Genomic DNA, 25,071 nt, shown 5'->3' on the forward strand with positions numbered 1-25,071 from the left:
AAAACAAGAGAAAACGACGATCGCTCCAATCCCCAGATGAAAGACAACAACAGACAGCAGATAACACCAGAAACAAGAGACGCTGTAGATCATTGGAGTCCCCACTTCATAAACAACTAAAAGTTCAAAAACAAACACAATCAAAATCACAAGCCAGAGCACAGAAGAAACAACACGTGGAAACAGTTGATGCCGCTGCTGCTGCATTCCTAAAAAATATATCAGAAAGTGGACCCAATTATGTTTGCTTCTCTTGCGAACGGTTGCTTTACAGAGAGACAGTGGTGGAGTTAAAACTTGAAAAGTACTCGGCAACAATTGATACTGCAAATCTCCTGGACAAAGAGCCAACTGCTACAAATCAAAACAAAACTTGGATCTGCCACACATGTCATCACTCCCTTAAAATAGGCAAACTCCCCACACAAGCTTGGGCCAACAGCTTATTACTGGATGCCATTCCCCCAGAACTGCAGGATTTGCACCCTTTAGAAGAAAGATTAATAAGCCAACGTATTGCCTTCATGAAACTTGTTGGCTTGCCAAGAGGCAGACAAAAGGCAATTCACGGTAATGCAGTCAATGTGCCATCTGACTTACACACTATCATCAAGTTGCTGCCAAGACTTCCTGATACTGCTGAGGTTGTGCCCCTGAAACTGAAACGAAAACTTGCCTACAAGGGACACTACATACATGAGTATGTGCGTCCAAAGAAGGTGCTTGACGCCCTACGCTGGCTAAAGCAACACAATCCTCTATACAGTGACATTGACATCTGCGATGACTGGGAGGACAGATGGGTCCAAGAAAATAGTGAATTGTGGGAAGCCATGACAACAACACCACAACAACCTTACCCAAACAACAATACAACCACCTCTACAGGTCCATCTATACCCAATGTAGAACATTTGTACAAGAAATTATCAGATTATGTTAAGTGCAATGACTTGACCATCTATGATGTTCCTGGAGATGGGAACTGTTTTTACCATGCTGTAGCAACCACCCTTGAGACAGCAGGTATACAAACTATCACAGGTGCTGACATGCGCACACAATTAGTTACCTTTCTAGAAGTCCCAGACGTCCAGCAACATTACATGCAGTTCCTCGCATTGCCCAATGCTCAAGCACATCCAATTGATTCACCTGATTTCATATTCCAACAGCAGCACGAAATGAAATTGATCATTGACAAGATACGCAAGGGCGATTGGGCTGACAACCTTGCAGTAAATGCTGTTGCAAACATGCTGAATATCAACATACTCATCTACAACAGTGACACAGAACAGGACTATACAGTTGAATTGACCCCACAACAAGGCCCAAGTCTTCATACTGTAACAATTGGCCACCTTGCTCAAATACATTATGTAGCGCTAGAAAAAATTGACACAGATCAAACACACCAATCAACTGCTGAAACTGTTCAAGACAATGAAGATGAAGAAGACAGACAAGCATTTGAACAAACCAGTCAATTACGAGGACTCCCATATGACACTTTGCTTCAAGAAGAACATTTCTTAGATGCAGACACTACATATTCAGTTGCCCCTGCAGAACACCAAAAACCACGTGCTTTCTACCAAGATGACAATTTTGAAGAGTTAGCAAACCCATCAAAGTACCCTTATGGCCGCGGTGGTTTAAAAACAGAAAGAGCAAAAAACATCACACACAGAAAATATTTTAACCAACGCCTTTTGCATTGTGATGGCCGTTTTGCAAAAGACATAGACTATCTCCTGGCAGCTCAGTACATGGTGGAAGCAAAACAAGTGAAAGATCAACTTCAAATATTTCTACGACAAAGCCGCGGTCAAACATTCCAAAATCAAAGGGTTAATGCTGGCATACTGAAATCACAACAAAATGTACAAACCATGTTGCGCACAGACATGGCCTTCAAATTTCTGAAAAACACAAGAGGTTCACCAGCCTACTGGCAAAATGTGCTTTTAGAATTACTAGCAATAGTCAGACAATTAGGAATACCAACCTTCTTTGTAACGCTGAGTGCCGCAGACATGCGATGGCCAGAGGTTATTCAAAGTATTGCACGTCAGTATGGAAAAATCTTAACAGCAGATGATGTCAAAAGCATGGGCTATGAAGAAAAATGCAAATGGCTGCGCAACAACCCAGTAACAGCTGCACGCCAATTTCACTATCGGCTACAAACATATTTCAAAGATTTCATTGGTAGCTCGTCCAATCCACTTGGTGAACTTGTAGACTACTTCATACGTATTGAATTCCAACAGAGAGGCTCGCCACATGCGCACACACTACTGTGGATAAAGGATGCCCCCAAGGTTGGCGTGAACACAAATGCAGAAGTTGCTGCCTTCATTGACAGACATGTAACATGTGCAATTCCAGAAGACGATGGTGTACTCAAAACATTAGTCCTATCAGTACAGAAACACACACATTCTACAACATGCAAAAAAAAAGACTTCTGCAGATTCAACTTCCCCCACCTTCCCAGTACTGAAACCTTAATAGCCACAGAACTTGAAGAAGAAGACCCAAACACGACACAAAAACTCCTTGAAGCAAGCCGCGCCTTCCTAAACAAAGTGGCTACCTCCATGTTTAACAAGGACAATCCTGAGGACATCTCACTAGAAGACTTGCTGCAACATGCGTGTGTGAATCAAGAAGAATACCAATGGGCTCTATCAGTCATGAAGTCTGGCAAAAAGATTGTACTAAAACGCCAACCAGCAGAACGTTGGATCAATTACTACAATGCAAGAATCCTGGAAACTTGGCAAGCAAACATGGACATTCAATTTGTATTGGATGCATACTCCTGCGTCATGTACATGACCAGCTACATGTTGAAATCTGAAAGAGGAATGAGTGAACTGCTGAAGAAGGTTGCCGATGACAACAGAGGAGAAGATGTAACCACGCAACTAAAAAAAGTTGGCTCTGCATTCCTCAACAACAGAGAAGTAAGTGCACAAGAAGCAGCCTACAGATTGCTATCCATGCCATTGAAAAGGGGAAGCAGAAAGGTCACCTTTGTCAACACAGCACCCAGACACAAAAGAGTTTCACTACTTAAGCCACTGAGTAAGCTACAAAACATGGCTGATGATGACGAAAACATATTCTGCACCTCACTTCTCGACAGGTATGAAGCACGCCCAAACTCCCTTGAAAGCATGTGTCTGGCAGAGTTTGCTGCCACGTACGTACCAGCATACAAAGAAAGAACTTCCGATGACATTGACCACACTCCAAACACCATTGGCGAGGATGACGCACTTGAAGACAGAAACAATGACAACACAAATCCATCTCCCATCACCCTGAATAACCACCTTGGACAAATGCGAGCCCGCAAGCGCCATTGTATCATTCGGTTCCACAAGGAAAAATCTGAGGGAGAAGAAAAATACAGAAACCTTCTAATGTTGTACTTACCCTGGCAACTAGAAGACAGAGACCTGCTAGCAAATTACTCCTCTTTCAAAGAGCACTATGATCATGTTCAGCAAACAATCCACCACAACGAAAACATGTTCAGTAAAAACGCAAACGAGCTTGACCAAGCTATAGAAGACCTGGAAGAAATTGGACCACCACAACATGCCTGGAATTTGATTGCAGCCAACATTGAACATGAAAGAGCCATACAGCAAAATGAAGGCAATATCATAGAGAGAGACATACAACAGGATGCAGACCAATCAAATATTGATATCCATCCCAATCCCCCACCTGTGCAGTCAGAACTACATGCTCGTTTCACTGCGGAGCAACACAAAACTACGATGAATCGAGAAGAATACTTATGCATGATGCGATCACTAACTCCAAAACAGATGGAAATGGTGACCTTTCATAGGAAATGGTGCAAAAACACCATCATTGCACTCAAAACTCATCAACCACATCCAACCTACCAAATCTTTCTGAGCGGACCAGGAGGAGTTGGTAAAAGTCACATCATCAAACTGATCCACTATGAAACCATGCACCTACTCCACCCACTGTCTCGTCACTTTGAGCCAAACGAGCTTGCTGTACTCTTGACTGCATTCACTGGAACAGCAGCGTTTGCCATCAACGGCATAACACTTCATTCTGCCCTCAACTTCACACCTATGACAAAATCAAAAGGATACCAACCTCCAAAACAAGACGCATTAAACACATTGCGCTCGCGACTGGGCAAGCTAAAACTGCTGATCATTGACGAAGTTTCCATGGTGGGTGCAGATCTTCTGTATCACATTCACAGACGCCTTCAAGACATCACGGGCATACACAGCTCAGAGTCACGTTTTGGCAATGTCAGTATCCTTGCAGTTGGTGACCTGTACCAACTACCACCAGTCATGGCAAAACAGATATTTGACCTCCCCTCTGATGCCTATGCCAACCTACATGGTTCATTGTGGCAAGAAAATGTCAAACTCTTTGAACTCACAGAAACAATGCGGCAAAAAGACGACCAACCCTATGCAGAGCTGCTTATGAGAGTTCGTACAAACACATGCACTGAAGAAGACATTACACTGCTACAAACCAGAATTGTCTCCAAAACAGATCCGTCATACCCAAGTGAAGCATTGCATGTCTTCAGAACAAATGCAGCCACAGACTCACACAATGACGAAAAGCTAAGAACCTTGCCAACACAAATATTCAACATCAACGCAATTGATTCACGAAAAGATTGTAAGACAGGACTGGTTAATGTTACAGTATCAAGCAACCCATCACAAACAGGAGGCTTACGCGAGATTGTGTCTGTAGCACTTGGTGCCAGAGTCATGTTGACAACCAACATCAATGTCTCTGACGGACTGTCCAATGGAGTATGCGGCACAGTTGTTCACATCCAGCAAACAGACACAACAATCCAGACCATCTTAGTGAACTTTGACAGTGATCGTGTAGGAAAAGCAGCCAAAGCAGCCAGTCAGTACAAAGAACACTTTCCTGCAGCGGTACCCATACAAAGGCACACTGTGCAATTCTACACTGGTACCAAAAACACTGTAGAAGCAATCCGAGTACAATTCCCACTTAATCTGGCATGGGCATGCACCATTCATAAAGTCCAAGGAAAAACATTGGACAACATCGTAGTCACCATAGAAGAAAAGGGCTTCTTCAACCCAGGCCAGGTCTATGTTGCACTCAGCAGAGTAACATCACTACAAGGCCTGTACCTCCTCAGCTTTCATGACAAACAAATCAAAACTCACCCTGCAGTACACAAAGAAATGACTCGACTACGCAACACACAACTACAAATATCCCAACAGATCCCACTTGCTGCAAAAGACTCCACCCTAACTATCGCCATGCTGAATATCAGATCATACTTGCCACATTTACCTGACCTCAAAAAAGATGCAACACTGACAGAACTTGACGTGCTATGTTTTGTGGAAACATTTCTGAAACCACACCAAAACCTTGATCAAGATGCCCTCATCCTACCAAACTCCACCTGCTTCCGAACCGACAGACAAACACAAAAAGGAGGCGGCATCATGACAATAGCATCAAATAACCTTTCACCAACACAACTACACAAGTCACTTAACAACGTGGAGCACACAGCACTGACACTATCCAAATGTGCAACTACAATCAACCTGATCACACTGTATAAACCACCACAAATGAACCCCTCAAGATTCACTGACAACCTTCTTGCGTTCCTACAATCACTCGAAAACAACACCTTGACAGTCATTTTAGGTGACTTCAACTTCAACCTCAGCACTGACCCACAACACGCGATTCTAGATATCATGCTACAGTATGGCTTCCATCAATTTGTTTCAACACCAACCACAGATGACGGCTCACTCCTAGACCATGTGTATGTCAACAGACCCGACAAAGTCTCCACACATGTTGTAGACACCTACTACTCAGACCATGACCTCATCCATATCACATTGGATTTGGCTTAATAAAGATGATGACCACACAGAAGAAGCTGAAAGAAAAACTGAATAAAAACAGGAATAGAGAAAAAAAGATAACACAACGGGACATAGAACACAAGAACACAGGACAAAACAAGACAAGAAGAACAGAAAAGAACGAAAGAAGACAACAGAAAAGAAACAAAGACAACACAAAACAAGGGGAAGAGAAGGAGAAACGAGGAGAAAATTGACACAATTCTGCCAATAAAGACACAAATAGTGAAGACAACGCAAGAAAACACAAGAAAGAAAAAGAAAGAACAACAAACAACACAGTAAGCACAAAACTCAAACTACACAATCACCAAACACACTAAACACAATCCTTTTTCAACATGAGCCCTTGATACTCCTTCACACATACAGTATGTAATAACACAACTGTATTGAACATTTATCTCCCTTCTACAGCAAATAAGAAATCCTGTGATACCATTACAAAGTACAACACCAAAGATGTCACATCAATAAAACCCAACAACAACCTGTCAACTACTACAGTAAGATCAATATTATCTAAATGAAATCTACAAATGTATAGCCAGCCAAAGATTATTAGTGGTGGTAGTTGGAGTAGTGCTAGTCGCAGTAGTAGTACAACTCAGTGTCGTGGACATTATGTCTGCTTCTGAAGAATCCAATGTATAAAAATATTCTAAATTGTACTGCATTCCTTACCGGACCAAGTCACGCCTGCATGTTGCCTCTTAACTATTCGAATGCTAACAACAATTCCCATATTTTCACAGTACCTCAGAAGATGATTCACTGAAGTACCTCAACAGATGCTACACAGCAGTGGACTATGGACCTTCACATTACGCTTTGAATCAAGAACATCACCCTCCTGTCAACAATTACACATACAACAACTCCCACATATACATCCAACACCATTTCTCTACTTCAAATACATCACTATAATGTCTGTACAGTAACTAACATGCCATGGTATCATTACTGACATTCCAAGAACACTCACACTTTCAAACAGGATTCAACATTGCACTTACAAATCAATATTTGTCAGAATGTACTCTTTAATAACATAAACCCCAACTTCCTGTATCTGTACTTTACACCACCTTACCCTTTATGCCTAATCTCATTAAGCATTCTTTTATTTTAATGAAAAACATATTATAAAATAGCAAACCTACATGATTTATAAGTACACAACGCATCAACCATGTACTGTTTATCTTTGTGATCCTGTCATAATAAATCCTCTACCTACAACACACTACAAGTACCATCTACTGTAAGTCATTGTCAATTGCTATTAACTGCTACTCAATATATTATACTGCATGATATACAAATGTATGAAACCTTACTGCCATGCACAATACACTGTCATGTATAGAACAATGGAACATTTACCATTCTCATGCTAATGAAGCATCTTCATTCACACACATTATAGACAAACTATCAATGACAGGTTGATACGCTGATTATAAAACTTATATTGTTAAACACAACACAACCTCTATTGCAACTTCCTGACCTGGCGGAGACCTGTGCTCCGAGGAGCACTTTTTCTAGTTGATATCTGGGTTGAGCAAAATCCCTGTACTGCCCACTAAAGCTGCCATTCCTTTATTAATACCTACTGTGGGGTCGGCAGTTCCATCGATAGCGAGGATGGAGGCACTTATTACATGTGTTATCTGGCTTCTGTCCTCTGAACGAGACAATGTATTAGTATATTGAGGATGGGGCAGAGAGGAGGAGGGAAGTTTATTGGTTTTGGGCAAGGTCAGAATGGGAAGGTTTGGGGGGGAGGGGGGGATGAAAAAGTGCTAGACCAGCAAAGCAGGCTTTTTATTAATCTTTTGGTCAGGTAGTACAGCCGATTAAGCTATCAGCTGAGTGGGGACAATATCGATTTGGTCAGGGGGGGGCAGTCTGTCTGTTTTAACTTATTAGGGAGTATCTCTTTGATTTGATAGTGAAGAGGTGTAGCTACATGACAGCTACAGAGTGGAGATCAGCAGACTCCATACAGAGAACACCCCAGAGTTCATATATCCTCTTACTGGAGTCCCCTTGGACTCATTCCAGTGACAGCCTTGGGGCACAGGGAACACTTTATTGGCATGCCACCGTATATGAGCTGTTTCCTCGCAGGTAATTTGATATGACACCCTTTGAAGACAATATATCATTTTGATTGCCACAATGGGGCCATCAATTTGAGATCTCAATTCATACTGACACACACAGGGGAGACCAAGGAAATGTTAGGGAAAAAATAACAATGTACGCACATGCAAAGCAAAATCCAGGGTGTTGTTTTTTTTAATTGGTGGCCCTGTACGGGTTCAGTAAAGGGAGGAACAACCCTAGACAATCAGAGGAATTGATATTGTAAATATAAACTGATTCCAATTGTAAAAAAAAAAAAAAAAGTGTTTTTTTTTTTAATTGGTGGCCCTGTACGGGTTTAGTAAAGGGAGGAACAACCCTAGACAATCAGAGGAATTGATATTGTAAATATAAACTGATTCCAATTAACCGGATTCACTACTCAAAGCTATATGCTTATCATAGAATCACAGTACAACAGGTCTGCCTTTCCTTACTCTTTTAAGTTTTCATGTATGATCTTTCACTGAGATTGGGCTTGATACAGTCAGTTACTTCAACAAGGGAAGTATCTATTTTTTATTCTCTGATCGTCTGTAGTAGTTTTTATCCAAAGTTTTATCATGTTGTTCCTTTTATCCTGCTCTGTAAAGCACTTTGTGACTTTGTCTGGAAATGTGCTATATAAATACATTAATTATCATTATCTAGCATATTCACATTTGGAAAGAATGTATTAAGACCAAACCTCTTCAATTATCCACACATTTGTGGATGCTCCGTTTGTGTAACACCAATGGACCAATGCATACTTGTACATAACAATTAAACATGTGAAATGGTGAAGAATGACATTAAATCAGGTCAAATAGATACAGACACAACCTTTATTAAATATTTCAATTAATAATGTATCTGTATAACTAAATATTAATATGGTGTCATGCATGTCATATTTAACATGCTCTACTGTAACTGAGTAATTGTGCAACAATTGTCTAGTCTGTTTGAAAATGCAAGAATATTTTAAAGTCCCAGTCTATAATCGCAACATGGTATCTGTACTGAAGGTGACCTTGGTCATTAAGGCAGCACGTGCTCCTTTGCCCCATGTCAATCCACCAGCGAGAAAGGGAAAAGGGGGAGGGGGCAATCTAACAGCCTTTTTATGAGTAACATCACACAGAAATATGCCATTTAAGTCTTTTTATCATGTCTCTGAAATACCTGCCTTTGGAGCCAACACATTAACCAGGACTGATTAAAGCCAATTCTTGTGTGAAAGCCAGGGTAACCTTCAAGAGCAAGATGTTGCTACATGTATGTGTTAGTTGAGATGTTGTAATAATGAGCATGAGCACATAAAAGGAAAGGTTTATAATTGATCTCTCTCAAAAACAGCGTGGCTTGCCTGTGAATCGTCATGTTGACACCAGTCATCTTTTGAACGAGTATAAAATAATTCTCATTATGGTCTGCGCAATTAGCCATGGGCAGACACGGACAGACGGACTGACACAAACATTAGGGGATATGCGTACGAGCGATCTTCTAGACGGCTCGCCCCTTAGACACCACACTTTAAAAAGATGAAAATATCACTGAAACGTATTCCCAACTATCGAGAACAGAAAAAAATGCCCCGTTATCTACTTGCTGTGACTCAGTAGTTCATTGTTCATACTGTACAGTGGGTGCAGGGTCAGCACCCTGTTGGCTTTGTCCTGACGGAGTGGGAAGTAGAGTAGCCATAGAAAGGCCACAGCTCCAATTACATGCAGCCCCAGCCACTTAAATGTCAAGCTACTTTGCATTACCTAACGTGCAGTGGCATTCAACAGGTATTAGCCCCACTACAGCCACATCTGTTACCTTGTTTCGTGTGGCTCCTCAACCAAAAAAGGAGTGGTCTAATAATCGTGCGGCTTCCCTGAGAATCTCTGACATCATATTGATCAAGTCATTCATGGCCAAATATGGGGATCGGCGGGATTGTCTATCTGAGATTATGAATTCACAAAATCTGAAGAATATTCACACAAAACAAATTCACGAAATGTGGACAAAATATGTGGGAGCCTATTGCAGTGGGCACAAGAAATGTAGCACTAATCGGTGTAGTGGTTTGCGAGATTAGCCGCAGACAGACACAGATAGATGGACGAACACAACGATTTGGCGTACATACATAATGTACCAACGGTCTTCTAGACGACTCACAATTTAGGCACCACACCATAAAAAGACATCTCATAATCCCATCCAATCCAATTCAATGTCACCATACCCCGCCACACACAACCTCCCGTATTTTACACATTTGAATGAGTTCTGTCTATAAAAGCCTGTCTACCATAAAGTCAATTGATATAACAATTAAGAACGTCATGGGAAATTCATGGTTTATGGGGATGAATGGCAAGAGATCATCCTTCTTCCAGCAGGCTTTTGTAATTGTTTCAGAGGGAAGATTCATGGCTCTGATAGCAGGTCCGTAAAGTTCTGCTGGTCCATTAACTCTATGGCCCCCTGGGGCCCCACAGGGCCCCTTTTCCCCATTAGACACTCCTATGGCCCACAATTTAGCCACTTTGGCGATCATTAAGATGGGAGGTGCCGAGCCTCCCATCTCCAATTAAACCTTGATTAGAAAATTGGTCTACCGCAGACACATTGATTGAGAGGGGAATGGGAGACGGCTGCAGTGTGCAGGTGGTGGTGTAGGTGTATACCATATAATGCAGAACACCTTCCACATTTCAGTTATATTCCAAATATAATGGAACAGCTCTTCCATATGTGATAGGACACCCAACCAACATGTGCTGCCAAGCCAATCAAACAAAGCTATAGGAAAATGAACCGAACATGAAACAGGTATGCCATCTTCAGGAAACCCGGCACTACAATTGTTGTCAACTACAATAGCACTTTCACGCATGAGCATTTTCTGGTTTCACACAATACAAGATGCTAGTGCAGATGTCAGTGCAGGCATGAGTGGCATTCAAGGCGCTGTGGAGATTCCAAGAACTTTGATTTGATTTATTGGCCAATACATTTTGAACGAGTATTCGGATATTTGCTTGAAAAATGTTGCTAAATATCGAAGCTTGAAAAAAGTAAGAACATTTCTCAGCTAGTTTCTGGGCACGTACTGTAAACAACAAAGTCATTGTAGTAATGAATCCTTTCTTGCAGGGTTACCATCTCTGAGAAAAGTCAGATAATCCTACCCCCCGCCTCTGTCTTAAGCAGATCTTTGTACTAGGGGGTGGCTATTTTTGATTTGTACATGATTTCATAAACTCCCAGTTCTGCATTTCAGAACTTACTTTATCACTCTAATCATGACTGCTCAAATTATTCCATGGTATGTCTATCATCCTCCTAGTGGTATTTGTTCTTTCTTTTCACTGGGCAGCTGGCCCATGGTCTACCTTGCCAGGACATGGTGTGCTCAGGGCAGGTGGAGCAGCCAGGTGTCTGCAGCCAGACAAGCCTCTCCAGCAGCTTTATAGTTCTACTGGTATGCTTCCCAACAGGTTCACAACCATGCTAATCAATCACACTGTCATTCGCTGCTGTTTAAGTGATATTGTTTTTCCTTCAGTGATTTTAATAATTCTTACATTGAGCATCTTATCAGAAAAGAATACTCTGTGTAATTGAAATCTGTTACATTTCAAATAGTAATTCTAACATATAAAAACCAATAGGTAGGATTTCTCTCAGTCAGGACACTAAGATGGTCAGAAATGGTCCTGGTCAGATGACTAGGAAAGCGCTCCATTAATGCAGTTAATTTACCTTAAAATCCAAGTTCATCCGTTGTCTGCTGGGCACAATGAGTGCACTGTCTGTACGTTAAGTATTGTTGACTCCTGTTATTATGCATCTCTGCACAGATCACATGTATAAATTAATATCTGCTCTGCTCTCAACAACATGCTTAACATGCTTACTCTCTCAACCATGCACATAGATACACAAACACAGAATAAGTGACTTAATGTAAAGGCCCTTTAATGTAAATTCCCGTGGCATGCGTCCGTTCCCTACGCATGCAAACACACAAGATCGCACAATCTGACAATGTTGACATACAGAACATGAAATCAAAGTGGTGTTAACCACCATTAGCCAAGAGTGCCTTCAATGGGCCTGTGGTTAACTGGCAGCCAGTGGACCAAGCAAAGAGCCATTACCATGGACGTGCATTTTCAAATGTAATTTTCTACAAGGTTAGCCTTCATGTAAACATTGCCCCGGACAGCAGTAGCCTACGAGAGAGAGAATTTGAGTGCAAGGCCCCTTGTTCGACTTAATGAGACTGATCTGAACAGATGGAATAGAGACTCCCAGGTTACACTGACAGTATCAGAGTCTGCTTGTAGTTTCCCACTCATCCGTTTCTACTCTATCCAGCTCTGCAGTGCGTTCCATTCCCTGACTGCTGCCCATTGAAAAGCTTAGCCTCACATGAAACTATGTCTACACTATGTCTGTGCAGACACGGATGAGGCTGTTGCAAAGCATCTCACGAGTTGCTATTACAATGTTTCTGCCATACACTATTGTCATTTACCAACATATACTGTAGATCTGATGTACTTATTTTTTGCTCTATACTCTCCGGTATCTGGAAACTGTAAACATTTACACTATGAAAACATGTACACTGCATATTCTTGACATCATTTCACATAAATATCCTGTAAATGATATTGTTGCATTTAATTATTCACTGAACCCTTACTGTACTGGTGACTAATGTACAGTACTTACAGGACCTCCTACTGTTGATGTTTATCTGCCATGTACTTGTTGTACAGGAGTGATGCAATTTCGCCTCAGGAATGAGGAACATTATATATAAACTATTTACAGTATCTCATATATTGCATCAGTGTCACAGAACCAGCCCTCTGGATTTCAACTCCACCAACCTATCTAAAAAATATTGTGTTACGGCATATTGAGCCCATTGACTATGTTTCTCGGTTGAGATGGCCCCTTGGACTCTGAATTATTATTTCCAAAAGTTATTGAAGCTGCATGCCTTCCTCGTTGCCGCCACAAAATATGTACAGCTCTCCACAGGCAAAGCCTGAATGACCTGCTCTGAGTCCGTCTGGAAGAAGCTGTGCAAAAGGCATCCTCAGCCAGCAGTTGGTCTCTGCTGATGTTGCAGTGATCCTTGACCAAGGCTACTTGGCCACCAAATACAAAGACATCAAAAGCATAAAGCACCTTGCAGGGCTCATCTTTGACATTAGCCCCCATTATTTTATTATTTAGATAGCATTATGTAGACAGATGCCAGGTCGTTGTTAACCTGGTATCCTATAGTGTGCATAGTTTCAATGTACAGATTATAGATTTTTGGGATATTCTACTGTTCTTAGTTTGCCTACAGAAAGCGCCAGCACAGTGCACTCACGGCCATATCATTTTGTTTCAACTAGGCTAATGATCAATATGTTATTCCCATTTTGCTATACCCAATATCTGCCAGTTTCCTTGGCTGCCTGAGTGGCTTGACCCTGTTCTGTAAAGTTAGTGCTTACGTCTGCCTCCTCAGTGACAGAGCTACTCATACCATGTGAACTTTGGTTTACTTACTGTCACTGGACTTCATTTCATATAGTTGAGTGACTCCTGAAGACGTGCTGATCATTTCGAGGTCCCTTCACACCCGTCTGCCAGGCATCTCTTTACCAAGTGGTGTTATAGCGCCTTAAGAGAGCTGTTTCTCCTGTGTACGGCAAATAATCTACAGGATACCTTCACCACAGTTCTAGACATTTATTATGCCGTTTCATCCCTAGTTTGTTGCATGTTCCATGCAGAGGTCTGGCCCTATGTTTCACTGTTCTCCTCTGTCCAACATATTTCCTCCTGCAGGACCAAAGTGTATTCTTCTGTAACTCCTAACTTTGAAGGGAGTTATCCACCCAACATGGACAATCATTTCAGAAGCTGTTAGTTTGTGAGAGAAGCACTGGAATCTATTCCTTCCCATCTTTCCAATCAGCTAAACAGTCACAAGTTATAAGCAGCTCTATTCACAGCAGTCACAAGAGACAAATGAGTTGATATGCTGAACAAGATACAGATAATCAAATGTATATCTTATGATTATATTGCGATATCGTCAAATATGATTTTACTAAGGTGATGAAATTACTACAGTGATGAAAGCCACACACTGTAATATTGCAAGTACTGTGCCATAACCTAGGACATACCATAATAATTACTTCATCTAGCCTACTTAGTAAAATGTTCAAAAGCTCAGGATCTTAAGAAGAATTTCCTTAGGAGGAATTCCGAACACATAGGCTTATGCATTGTACGTGTGAACTGGTGCGCGCGCGCACACACACACACACACACACACACACACACACACACACACACACACACCTTTATTTTTATTAATTATGTTTTCTTTCTCTCTTTCTCCTTTTACTTTTTCCCCCTCTCTTATTTAAATGTCAAAATGTTTAATTTCTGTTATTTAATTACCTCTCCTCGATCCGCAACAGATTGACTCAATTTATAGGGGGATCAAGGCTGAATGAGTTTGTTGTATGATTTTTTGTATGCCACTTGTATAGGTATGCTTTAATTAATAAAAAGGTCATTGCTATCGTTGATACAATAAAGAAAGAAAAACACTATTTCCATACAATGTCCTTATCTACCTATTTTCTATTTTTATTATCATTATTATTATTACACATTTCTTATTTATATATGGTATTTTATTTTAGTTTTTATTTCTCTTGCAGTGTTGTCGGCGGGTGGGAGGGAGAGCGGGTGGGCGGGTGGGAAATGAGGGGTATTTATGCATTGCATATGTTTACATGTACAGTATGTTCATGAATGATGACCTCACATGGGAGGTAAAAAAATCTTTAAAAAACCCAATAAACATTTTTTTTTTTTTAAAGAAAAAAAGAAGAGGAATATATGACTGACATATGATGCTGTTATGCCCGGGGGCTGCCCTAATATGGTGAATACTAAACCACCAATATAATTAGGCCAGTCGACAAATAGTAGACTTCAGTAATAATCAGTGTTAAACAATAAAATTTGATAATTAAGAGAAGATAGGATTACTTTGACCAAAGTCCCTATTACCTAGTCGAACATATCAGATCAGCGGTACTTGGGAACGTCTGCTACCAGCACTAATAACATATTAGTTCTCCCCAACAGGGAGAGAGATAGACGGACTGACAGACAGAGAAAGAGACACTGAGATGGCAAGGAAATGTTATGTGAAAATGTGCACACAAGAGTGAAATCCCTTATCTCTGGGGAGATTTTCCCAGGTGATTTTACCCACATCTTATCTGATGAGCCTTTGGTCTATCTATTATTCTCTGTGGCGCCTGGGGAGAACGAGGAGGGCTCAGTGGTCAGAACCCGTCAATATGACAGCCTGATGTGAAGACGCTTAGCTTGACAGGCGTTAACTGTCGAAGTGAGGCCAGACACAAGGTGAGATGAGGTTCTTCAGTGGAGCCGAGAGGAGGGCTTAGAAAGCACTGCGTGGCATCAGCATACCAAATGCTTATGGGAATGCAGCGGTACACTGCCTGTAATTACCTTGAAAGCATTGATGAATATTTCATTTGTGCTGTGGGAATTGGCTTCTCGAGAGCTGAGCTAATGCGACGTACTGTAGGAATGGGATATCTTTGTTCCTACTAATACTTGCTATGCCTATCCCTCATCTGGGCCCTTGTGCAGCTCATTTCCATCCAAGAAAAATATTAATTAGGCTTAATTTGTGTAATTCTGTAAACAAGATTCAGTGTTTGTGTTTTTCAAAAGACCAATTTACTTTAAAAAATAATAATTGCTTAAAACCAATAAAATCTGGTTCTTCTGAGTCAGCCAATTACCAACAACTTGGGTCAGAACGTCACCAGGGGCTACAAGACCAAGATGGTCGTTCCTCATTAACCACCAGTAGTTAAAGGGTTTCTTGTCAAAGGAGAATACCAGGACTCAGCAATGGGTTCAGGGCCAGACAGTTATGAGCATAAGTTCAATGGGCCAATGGGGGAGACTACCTACGGTACTTGCATACAGATCGCCCACTGCTACCCAGAGAGAGAATACATTTCTGCAGGCCCTAAGACGGGATGAGGTTGGGTTTGAAAACCTCTTTTCCTTTCCTTTCTCTCTCTCAATCTTTCCCTGGAGCAGACCCAGTGGGACTGGAGGAAGTGGCTAGGGAAGAGAACTAACAGGCTGCACCATTATGTTGCCTGTCACAGGGGAGTTGCCTGGCTGCTCAGACCAGCTGGAGGGCTCTGGTCCCTGTACTCTGAAGGGCGATGTATTATTAGTTGCGCGCTGGTGTCGCGCACCGATCTACAAGCTCACAACACGTCGTAGCGCGACAAGTTGTAAGCTTGTATTTTTGGTGTGCAACACGGCCCGCAAACTTGTACTGTAGGCATCAGGCATGAGTGTAAGGAAGGACCCTTACTGTGGACTTTGCTGATTTAACATAATGTTTTTCTTTTTCTTAGGATCTTTTTTATTTATTTTTATCTATTCATTTTCATGTGGTGAAACGAACGGGGACTAAAGACCCATGAGGGAGGGAGGGAGGGAGGGTATGGGGAAAATCGAATGTTGTGTCGAACTGAACCAGCCCTGTACTCTGAACCAGCTAAGTGTTAAACGTTATGTTTAGTGAATTGTACTGTACTGTCTGTCTTTGTACATATGAAAAAGAAAAAGGCATGAGTCTTATTGTATCCGCAACTATAACTATTGTAACCTGCTATTAATGCTGAATAAAAATCATAAACACAAAGGAAGGACCCTTACTGATGGTCCTCTGAGGGCCTTGTCAAAGACTTGAGGAAATAAACCTGTGATATTGCCTCCTATACCCTTGCAATGGGACACTGTGCGTATACCAAATATACCAAACAATATCAAAATGTATAATATCCGGTGCTTTTCATTATTTCCATCAGGCCGGAACAGCAGGGGCATAGGTATCATTTCCACTCTTGTGAGTGAGTGAGTGTGAGTGTGAGTGTGAGTGTGAGTGTGTGTGTGTGTGTGTGTGTGTGTGTCCGTCCGCTGCTACACTCGCTCACAACGCAACACATTGTGAGCTTGTAGATCACTATTTTCAAATAGCCAATGTATATAGGGGCTGAAGAGGTGAATGCATGTTTATATATAATAATAATCTAAGTAAATGTACCTCACAATTGTACATTACTTGAGTACATGTACTTAGTTACTTTCCTCCACTGTTAGAACTGAAGATTTCACACTACAGTACGTCTGTTATTGGTGCCGATGGTATTGGAAATGTGTGTCATGACAACAGTACTGCCCGGCACTATCTCAGATGTAAATGGTCTGGAACTGGGGACGTGTTTCAGATATACTGGAACCATAACAGGCCTCTAGATTCCACTCTTTTATGAGGCGTTACAGTTTTAAAAGATGCTGTTCTTCAATTGGCCACGGTACAGTAAGTTGCTGCTGATGCTAATGGCCGAGATCGTTTCCTCTTTGTGCCGTTTCCAATACATTACAGTCAGTGTAAGACACAGCGCACACAACAAACAAACAGAGGTCGTTTCCCATAAGAGTTTAGGCAAGCTTAAGGTTTGCAGCCCACAGTAACACATGCATAATACAATGAAATATTTCAGCACTGAGCAGTCAAGGTTTCTCCTTCAAGATCAGAGCTTATAACCAGGGAGAATGTGAAGAGCATGCCTGCAGGCACACATATCACTGTTTTGGTGATATACAGTGAAGTGTGATGCAGCCTCCAGGCCCAGATTAGGCTTGGGACGCAGAGTAATTGTTTTCTTAATGGCACGTGACAGTAGAGGAATGCTCAACACGCTGCTGATAAAAAATGCACAAGTACCACAGCCTCTGAGGTGAGGCGCCATATAGTGTGAATGAGGGCAGATTTTCTGGTTGGGCACCTGTGTAACCAGTGGCTAACTGCATTTTACATCTGTGTTCCGTTACGCTAGGAAGACGTCTCATTCTCCAGACAGTCACAGTTCAACATCTAAATTTTGCTGACATGAATGTGCAGCTTATGCAATATCGTCGCTGTTGGGCGGAAACCTTGTATGTTCAAAACTGTGACTTTTCAGGAAATGGGAAAAAAGAACCCGTGTTGCAATGGATCCGATGTAGTTATTATTTAGTCACAAGCTCTTGTTAATACTTTTGATTGTTTCCATATTTATAAAACCAACAGACACTTGACCACTTTCACTTACAGTAAAACATCGGCCTGACCAGAATCATCCATCCGTTCCACAGTGAGCCAGCCCAGATAAACAGATGACCATCACCTAGATGCCCTGGACACCAACCTGACTCCCATTCACCTCGCAGCACAGGCACCGAGAGAGAAAGAGAGCTCTCTGTCTCGGTTAACACCATCACCGTTTCTCATGTCCCTAGAGTGCTTTCTATTAGTTGCTCTCTCTCTTCTCCAACTTGCGTCTGCCTGCCTTTACGCCTGTCTTTTTACTTTCTCTCTCTCACCACTTCATGACTGAACTCAGGCCAGGCGGTTGGGTCAAGGCCATTAAACAGGGCCAGGACCTCAACCACTGCCACGGTGCCTGCCTGCCTGCCTGCCTGCCTGCCTGCCTGCCTGCCTGCCTGCCTGTCTGTCTGTCTGTCTAGATAGTCAAAACAAGGGAAGTATAATATTGTCAGTGCTTCAGCCAAGCTATTGTTAAGTTGAATGTTTGGAGAAAGTCATTCATGCTTTTACTGTAAATGTCTTTATGCTGACATCAAGAAAATCCTTTGCACTTTCCGGTAAGTACAAAACATGTTACTTTCACTATCTTATCGGTTTAGAACATCAATTTACAATTTCACTTGTCAGTTCGATAATTCTAACCCAAGCAATATCAAAGACCTTTGATTGCCCGACGAGCCAGCCTTACTTTTATTGTCTCAAAGTCAGGCCTTACTGGCCTCTGACTGTGGCTACAGTAAAAAGGCTGTATGAACCGACAGTGTGGGAAGGTGACAATGTTTGCTATTCATTCTAAGCTCCACAGTGCTGCCCACACAACTGCAGCAGAGCTATCAAGTGTTTATATCCTGTGAACAAACACGTCGCCTCTCATTTAACCTGGCCCACTGCGACCCCACTTGACCATCGATAGGTCTGTAGTAATGAATAGGGAGATGGCAGTCCTTGTTGACCTCACACAGACAAACACCTGAGAGAGGGAGTGTAAATTAACCCTTTCAGACCGAGAACGCATCTGTGTGTCATTTTAGATTTCTTTGGCTATTCAAAAATAGCTATACAATAGATATACAAGCTCATAGCGCGGCACCGAGTGCCGTGCTATGAGCTTGTAGATCTGCTATTTTTTTTTTTATCGTGAAAATGTGTGCAAATCTTTGAATATCTATTTTTCCATAGCGAACATTTTTAACTCTGTTACAACTTCTGGGGGGGGGGGGGGGGGTCCCAGGAACCAAATATTTTGAGATGGTGGTCCGTGGCCAAAATTCATATAATTTTGGGGGTCCTTGACATGAAAGTTTGAGAACCACTGATTATGGCAACATATATATACTAGGGCTGGGACTTTAACTGATTAATTTAGATTAATTAATTACAGAAAATTAACGGGATTTAAAAAAATAATCGCATTTTAATCGCGCTTAGTTTATGCACCACAGAACTCACTGGACGAGTTTCAGGCGTACCGATCATACCAGTGCACCAACCAACAGCCAACACACCCCAGTGCACGCAATGGGACAAGAAGCCGATCAGACTGCTTTGCTTGGCCCAGTGGATGGGAAATTTAGATTAAAAAAACTCTCTGATGGAAGCGTGGATTAAAAACACGGTTGTGTGCAGAACTCTTTTTTGTTGCTTAAACTTATGTATTCACTCATTGATTCACTCATATACCAAAATCTGTTTCAACTGAAAAGAAATTGCTTCTCAGGTCAAATATTGATATGCGATTAAACATGCGATTAATTTAGATGAATTAATTACAAAGCCTCTAATTAATTAGATTCATTTTTTTAATCGAGTCCCAGCCCTAATATATACAGTATATATATATATATATATATATATATATATATATATATATATATATATATATATATATATATATATATATATATATATATATATATATATATATATATATAATTATTTTTTAAACAAACTGTTAGGATTTAGAAGACATTTGTAGAATCCCCCAGAAGCCAAGATTTGAGTTACAAATGTTTGCTTTGAAAAAATATATATATTCAAAGATTTGCTCACATTTGCACAATTTTTCTAAAAAAGCAGCCCTACCGCGCTATGAGCTTGTAGATCTGGTGTAGATAAGGGTTAAATGCTCCCAGTTCATCTATTCCTGGTGGACAACTCTCTTCTAGGAGCTCTTAGCCTCTTAAAATGAACTGTGAGTGAGTGGGGGGGGGGGGGGGGAATAGATGAACAGAGAAACAGAGGGAAACGTTGAATTGCCAGATCAGCTAAACACTGACATGCTGTTAATGCCTTTCCATGAATGAAAATGTCTTTTGTCTTTTTCATAATAAGGTTTGGATTGCTACATGAGTTTTCTGACAGTAAGCTGTAATTACAAATGCTTTCCCAGTGTATGGAAAACTGCTCACCACTCACCCACCTTGTGATAATAATGCAGCCTAGAATGGAACATGAAAAGATAGTTTTGCTTTTAGCACAAACAAAAACAAATACGTTTATATAGGCTGATTAGTAATATATCCCCCAAGAAAATAAATCAATAATCAACTAGAAAATGTGCTCCTCGGAGCACAGGTCTCCGCCAGGTCAGGAAGTTGATAGTATCACACTAGAAACTGTCTTACCTATTTATATTACATATTGTGATGTCACGTGAAGCTTGGCCAATCCAAAAGATTAGGTGTTCACAGACGGACGGACACACACGGACACACACACACACACACACACACACACGGACGGACGGACAAAGTGAAAACATACTCTCCGCCATGCCGAGACAACAATTATCTTGATAATATTGGAATGAAAAACCCTGTAGGTCTAATATTGCAGCCTTAAAAATGGACGCACAAGGCTGTCCGTGGCCATTAGATTTGATGTTGCGCTCTGTACTGTAATATAAATAGTGTTGCCGTCGTTTGTTTATCTCGCGGAACTCTCGTAAAAAAGATCAATGTGAGACAAGATGAATGAGAGCCGGTCTGTATTATTTTGAAAGTAATGACTTTAGTAGTAATTAATGACTCTCCCAAAGCAGGTTAGTTAATACTTAAGTATAATTAACTGCAAAGCTTCGGTGAACCAAAGAATAATTGTATCATCAAAACATCGCCCAATCATCATAAGCGGCTGTCCAGAACCGCAGATCCGACCAATATGTCCATAATATGGATATCCAGTTGTCCAGAACCACTGATCCAACCAATATGCCCATATACTGTATGGGCATGCCAATATACAGGGTATGGTCATATACTAATGACATCAGGGATCTCCATATACGGGCATGAAACGGACATAGGTAGACAGACAGATACAGAGATCTCCATACATGGGCACAAAAAGGGACACAGACAGACAGGTACAACAGGTACTCTGACAAAGCCACCGACACTGACTCAGACAAATTGGTCGGATCGGCGATGCGACGTAGGTGTGAGGGCCGCGTAGCAGTCTGAACCTTGCCTTGCCTTGCCTTGAGATGCGCCCGAGTGAGCCACTTGGTGAGCGAGTGTCTGCAGACGAGCACGGCATCTGAACTGGCAAGCCATGGTGGACGGAACAGGTTATCACGTGAACCAAACGCTCCTTCCACGTGTCCTGGGGAACATAGGACCCTGAACATAGGTACGCACCCCATTGTTGTTTTTATTTGTAACATTTATTGGAGCAGAAAATCACCCAGTGGGAACTGGCCCTTGTTACACTGCCTTGTTGAGCACTATGTTCTGTCATGTCAACGCAGCCAAAGGGGAGGTGAGAAATGAGAAATGGAAAGAGACTTCACTAAGGGGCAGTGGGAGGGATAGAGAAAGAGAGAGTGAGAGAGTCAGAGAGAGAGAGAGGGAGGGAGGGAGGGAGAGCGAGAGATCATTACTCTGAGATTAACAAGCCAAGTAGAGACACTTTAGGAGTCTATGAGAGATAAACAGTAAAATCCTCAGAATTAATTCATCCATTTAAACACTGTCATGGCCCTATCTTCCGCCTGGTGCAAAGTGACGCTGGGTGCAGCGCGACCGTCATTGCCATTTTCCAACCAACGCAGTTGTCATTTTTATACGCCCATGTGTACCAAATGATCTTGCGCCTATTTAGCGTCTTAAAAGACGGCACAGACATTTCTTCACTAATAGTGCATTATTGTAAGGTGGGTCACAATGTGTGCACATTGATTGCAATCAAAATCCATCCGATTTCAACACAATAACACTCATATCAAGTTCAAAAGATTACTAATGATCTGGGCCAGATTATCAATATATTGCATTGGGTAAGTCACTTACCCCCAATTACAATATATTGACCATGTGCCTAGATCGTCTAAATAGGGCCCTTGGAGTTAAATTAACACTACGGATTATGCAGAGTGACATTTGTAAGAGTTTGAACAATGAGCATCAGAATGCAGGGCCCTGTTCGGGTTATAGGATTTGGGAGACAGTGTCTTGAAACAATGCACAGACTGCACACTACTGCATATACAGAGAAACGTACAAACTACACAGACAAAAGCACATGATGTAAGCCACAAGTTGTGATAACACAGCAGACATTTTGACAGGTAAACCCAGCTGAAGGTAATTACATTTATTGTGGGTGCGTTTCACGCTTTAACACGTGGCCGCTGGCTAACACACGCCTGCACACAGTAGATATACTTCAGCTGTGTTTACCTGTCAAAATGCCTGCTGTGAAAATGGTGTAAATGAGAGCACATCAATTCTTGCTGTAAGAACGCTTAATCAGATCGATTTTGAATCGGCAAATTAAAACATGACACAGCCCTCTGCTCAATGAACTAATTGTGATGACTTTTTTAATGGCTGCTATAGGAGCTGTCAAGATGAATTTCACTCTCATTTGCATGAAATGGATATTGAAAGCATTCATATAATTATTATTCAGTGGACTTGACCTCTCGTCTTGCCCATTTCTTTCTTTCTTTCTTTCTCTCTAACTCTCTCATAATCATTTCCCTGTCCATTTCTCTCTCTCTCTCTCTCTCTCTCTCTCTTCAGGCGTACAGTACTATTAATGCCTCGCACACAGTGCACAACCTACAAAGTCCCTGGTTCCATCTATCTACCAGACAGTCTGTCTGTTTTTAAATAAAAACGTTTTACACAAACAAACGCCCGTGTCCACCTGTGCTCTCATTGGCTGTAGCACATCTCTGTGCTCAGTGCTGGTCACAACACATTGCATACTGCATGATTTTCGATTGCCGGCATATTCAGATATCAAACATATGCCAAATATCTGGGAGTGCTCAGGGATGCATGTGTGAGCGCTGAGGTCATGCTCGGCTCTCGGTCTTTGAAGCGTTCACACACAGACGCATAAGCTATTTTCGCTATTTGACGTACAACAAAGTATATATGGTTTAGGTGTTGGCATGGTTGCCATGGAAAATATTAACAGTGATTTACACTACCCACTGGCCAAAGAGAAGCGTGAGCTCAGTCAAATTGTGCCACACTGGCTACACTCCCTATAGTACTGGATATGTACAGAAATCAGCAGTACAATCTACAGTGGTGACAAACAGGAATACAGTGTACATTAGTACCACACTGTCGATAATATTGAGTTGCACTGCCTTTTACAAATGACATGTCTCATCTGTCATCTGTTTGTCGTCTGTTTTCTGCCCTTCAATTGAGAGCCGTTGTTCCTAACTTAGCAAACGGGGATTTGGCCTGAATGCATTGTAGAACTACCAGCTCTTTAGGTAAACTGAGGCTTTTCAAAATGCTGAGATAAGTTGAAAAAGGTGACTGAAAACATTTACGCAGTATTTCACGGGGGAGTATTTCACTGGGCTGCACGGGACAATAACATAGGACTTCAAATGTGTGACACAAAATAAGTGAAACATGCGATACGAAATATGCGATACAGAATTCTGAAAAAAAAAAAATCACTGGCCACTTTGAGAGGAACATTATGTAGCTGCTGTAATACTTAAGACTTTAGTCCCCTCTGTCTCCTTCCACTGAAGGAGTCATAATTTCTTACCATAAATCACAGCTTTAGTAAACCCTGAGGAAGACTATTGTCGAAACGTTGGTTTCCTGTACCTTTTAATACATTTTTGCATCGTGGCTAAGAGTTGTGCGGCCTCATCCTTCTCAACATTGCCATAAATCACTGAAATGAATGGAGTGCTCACAGAGAAGAGAGGTGGGTGCCACGAGTGCGTGATGTTGGGTCATCAAGGGGTAACACAGGCCCTGTGGGGGGTTATCAAACATGCTTCAATGAGAGAGCAGGGTCCCTGGAGGGACCAGGGATTAAAGCTGGGGAAAGGTTGCCTTTTGTTTCCTGAAGCCACCGTATCCTGGGTAAATTGGGCTCACTGAATTGAGAAAAAAGAAACACTGCAGAGACACGGAGATGGGCATTAAATGGGACAGGAAACAGATAGAGGTGAGGAGGGAGGGAGGGGGAGAGAGAGAACGAGAGAGGCAGATAGGGGGTGAGAGAGAACGAGAGAGGCAGATAGGGGGAGGGACAAATACAGAGATAGCGAAATGCGCAGTTTGTGAGTACTATGTGACTGTAAAATGTGTGACAGGTGTTTCAAAACATTTCATTTCATTGTGATAGTTTGGCTCTTCTAATGAGTGCATCATATGGTGACAGTGGAGACACATTTTCACATGCTTTTTTTAGACTCTTCTGTTACGAGATCTT

Source organism: Gymnoscopelus microlampas, assembly GCF_963454915.1.
Source record: "Gymnoscopelus microlampas genome assembly, chromosome: 12".
Classification (NCBI taxonomy): domain Eukaryota; kingdom Metazoa; phylum Chordata; class Actinopteri; order Myctophiformes; family Myctophidae; genus Gymnoscopelus; species Gymnoscopelus microlampas.